The sequence below is a fragment of the Oryx dammah genome, unplaced genomic scaffold (genome assembly GCF_014754425.2).
Source record: "Oryx dammah isolate SB20612 unplaced genomic scaffold, SCBI_Odam_1.1 HiC_scaffold_3514, whole genome shotgun sequence".
NCBI classification, from domain to species: domain Eukaryota; kingdom Metazoa; phylum Chordata; class Mammalia; order Artiodactyla; family Bovidae; genus Oryx; species Oryx dammah.
In genome coordinates, this window is record NW_024073528.1 from 1 (window position 1) to 3,972 (window position 3,972).

General features: G+C 45.2%; 1 long non-coding RNA gene across 1 annotated transcript; it reads right to left on the reverse strand.

The window, feature by feature from the left end:
• Positions 1 to 629: 629 nt before the first annotated feature.
• On the reverse strand, positions 630 to 3,437 carry LOC120859843. Its single transcript, XR_005720168.1, has 2 exons — positions 3,078 to 3,437; positions 630 to 974 (listed from the first exon to the last, which is right to left on the reverse strand). It is a non-coding gene; the product is annotated as an uncharacterized LOC120859843 (long non-coding RNA).
• Between the last annotated feature and the right edge of the window lie 535 nt (positions 3,438 to 3,972).

Genomic DNA, 3,972 nt, shown 5'->3' on the forward strand with positions numbered 1-3,972 from the left:
GGCTGCGCCAGGTCGACCTTCATTGAGGCAAGCCAGATATTTAGCTACAGCATGCAAACTCTTCGTTGTGGCATAGGAGATCTAGTTCTCGGATCAGGGAATGGACCTGAGCCTCCTTCTTTGGGAGTGTCCGGTCTCAGCCACTGGACCACCAGGAAGTGCCTGTTTTGTTTTTAGGTGAAGATGGTATCTAAGGTGATATCTTGGGCCATTTCAGTCACTGACTCAGTTTCCTGAGTTTCTCCAAAGCACGCACAAGGTGCACATTATTAAACTGGTTTGTGAAACAAGTAAAGGTTGTCTGCTACAACACTGTATGCTTACCAATATCTAAATGGTAAATGGCATATTATTTATTTTTAATTGCTATGGGGGGAAAAAGAATGCAGGATTCATACATGTTACAACATAAATAAACATTAAAACCCCAACTTCAGTGAAAAAAAATCCATATAGAAAAGGCCACCCAGAACCTATATTCACCATGTCTGCTTTCAATCCATCCAAATAACTGGAAATGTCAGTAACACTCTAAATAAAGAAAAAAGGACGAGGATGGAAAAAAGATATATTCATACACTTGAACAATTGCTAAAAGTGGAAGTGGGGCTGTGGATATGATTTCCTGATTTTGGAGATTATGTGCTGGTTCTATAGAAGGTACCCATTTTGGATAAAACACATAGAGTATTTTAGATGATGTGGCAAATGCCAGGACTTTTTCCCATTGCTAGGCGTTTTCTGTACATTTTAAATGACTGGAAAGGAAACTATGTTTGAAAACAACCATATCAATACCACAAAAGAAATGTAGAGTAGACAGGCAGGAAACTTTCTTCTACAGGCCAAGACTTACCCAGACAAAGTTCAAGGGAAGCTGTGATGCTCACTGCCCTTGAAGGAGTCCACATGGAATGAAGAAGTACTGTGGGAAGTCTATTAGGAACCACCATGGTTTGGGTCCTCTGGATGACCTATTGGAGGAGAAACAGATTTTACAAATAAAAGTTTTCCACATAACTTCACAAAAAGTTGTTAGACTACATTCAGTAAAGCTGAATCATTTCGGATCAATTTAAAATCAAATAAAATATTACCATTTATGATCCCAATCAATAGACAAATCATTACTTGCGTTTCTATACACTAATAACAAGCAGAAACAAACATTAAGAAAATCCCACTTATCACTGCATCAAAAACAATAAAACAGCCAGCAACAAACGTAATCAAGGACATAAAAGACCAGTCGTCAGAAAACTAGAAAGCACTGATAAAGAAACCAAAGAAAACACAAATACACAGAAAACTATTCCACGCTCACGCACTGCAACAATGAGGAATTAAAAGGTCCATTCCAACCAAAGTCATCAACAAATACACTGACTGCAATCACAAAGTAATATTCGATGGCATTTTTTCACAGAAATAGAAATATTTCTAATATTAGACTGCTGATATTGAACAGGACCTTAAACGGCCGAAAAGACTCTGAGAAAGAAGAACACAGCTGGAGGCATCTTCCTATACGACTTCAAAGTACATCACGGAGCTGTAGTGGCCACCACCGTGAGGAACTGGCAGGAACACAGACACATGGACTCCAGGAGAGAATAGAGAGCCCAGGAATGAACCCACACGTACATGGTCAGTTCATGAAAATCAAACCAGGAAGAAGCAAAGAGGAAAGGACAGTCTTCTCAAGAAACAGTGACAGAAAAACGGCCACCTACACGGAAGAACATCAGTGGTCATCCTCGAGATCATCTAACACAAATCTAACTAAAAACCCACCGTTTTGCACAAGGAGCTCTTTCCCGCCTGAGTCCTCTGAGACCTCTAACCTCCAGTCAGCCCTCAGCTGGACACAGAAAAGTCTACTCCGTCCTCATTTTTTTGCTCTTGCAGCACCTCCCTGCTGGTGGGCACTGAGGCAACCCTGCTCCTCTCAGCCTGGATGCAGCCCTGTTATCCAGAAGCCTGAGCCCTGATGGTCCTGAGACAAAGCTCCCGCCAGCCAGCTGCTCACCGAGCAGAGTCTAAAGGCAAAGCGTCCTGCGCCCACGGCTCAGAGGGGCGTTTGGCGCCCCCTGCGGGCCGCCAGAGAAGAGCGGGCAGCCCGGCACTCACAGACCTCGGAGGGCTCACCCAGAAGCAACTCTGTTGTGAGCACTCAGACTGGAAGCCCAAACTGACATGGAGCAGAAGAGCTCCATGACCCTCCTTAAACCATGGCTAAGGAACAATCAGAGCCTGTATGGAATGCAGCCATAAGAAGGAACACATTTGAATCCGTTCTAATGAGGGGGATGAACCTAGAGTGTATTAAACAGGGAAGTCAGTCAAAGAGAGAAAAACATGGAATCTAGAAGGATGGTACTGACGAGTCTGTTCACATAGCAGCGATGGAGATGCAGACGTAGAGAACAGACTTACGGACAAGGGTGGGGAACAAGACGGAGAGGGTGAGATGAGTGGAGAGACCAGCATGGATGCAGGTACACCATTTGTAAATAGACAACCAATGGGAATTTGCTGTAGGACTCAGGGAACTCAAACTGGGGCTCCGTAATCACCTAGAGAGGTGGAATGGGTGTGAGGTGGGAGGGAGATTCAAGAGCAAGAGGACATAGGTACACCTGTGGTTAATTCATGTGGATGTATGACAAATCAAACCAAAATTAGAAAGCAATGATCAATCAACTAAAAAGAAATAACTGTTTAAAAAATATGAACATAAACAAATTTTGCAACAAGGTAATTCCATTTAAAAAACTATAGAAAGTTTAGAAAACAACAAAAGATCTACATGACCATTGGTCTGGCGATCAGGTCTAACACACACACACAAAAGCCAACTTACCAAATTACGAATATAAATTATTTAAAAGATTGACTTATAATTTTATACATTTACCCTGTGGAGGACCTTACTCGAGAGAACCAAAAACAAACTGTTAAATGAACCACGGACCACCCACCCTTGCCAGGACACAGAGAAAAGAAAACCCTTGCAGGAGTCATCTTACAACAGGAGGTCCTGCTAAGGAACAAGGAACGAACACGCTACCACCAACCAGAATTCTGGAGAGGTCAGAAGGAGATGGGAGGCTCCAGTTCAGAGGTCCTACCCACCTCCCAGGATCCACTTCGCTGGAATCCATCTCGGCTGAGTGATGCGTGTGCCCTCAAGAAGGATCCCAATTCAGAATGACTGGCAAGAGACAGACCAGAAATTAACCCAATGATCATAAAACCTGAGACTGTGAGCCACGTGGCAGAGTGGTTCTCTCCGTTTCCCTCACCCTCCTGCCCTGCGCCCCGGCAGCCCTTCCCAATAAAGCCTCTCGCTTGGACAGCACTCCTCTCCTCAGACGACTCATTGCCAAGTGTCAGACAAGAACTCACTCTCAAGCCCTGGAAGGGATCCCCCTTCCTTCATCTAAAGCAATATCCAAGAGAAAATATCTTCAAAATGCTATCTTGTAGAGAAGGAAATCAGAGAAGGCAATGGCAGCCCGCTCCAGTACTATTGCCTGGAGAATCCCATGGACAGAGGAGCCTGGTAGGCTGCAACCCTGGGGTCGCTAAGAGTCGGACACGACTTCACTGAGGGACTTCACTTTCACTTTTCACTTCCATGCACTGGAGAAGGACATGGCAACCCACTCCAGTGTTCTTGCCTGGAGAATCCCAGGGATAGAGGAGCCTGGTAGGCCGGCGCCTACGGGGTCGCACAGAGTCAGACACGACTGAAGTGACTCAGCAGCAGCAGCAGAGAAGGAAATGGCACCACCTGCAGTATTCTGGCCTCAGAAATCCCAGGGACAGAGGAGCTTGGTGGGCTACAGTCCAAAAGAAATGCAGGGCATTTCTGAGGGGAGGAAACAGTCCCAGGGAAGCTGAGGTACTCACCAAAGGCCCCAGAGCTTTTGATAGCACACCAGAGCTGTGGCTGAGGATTCCCAGCTG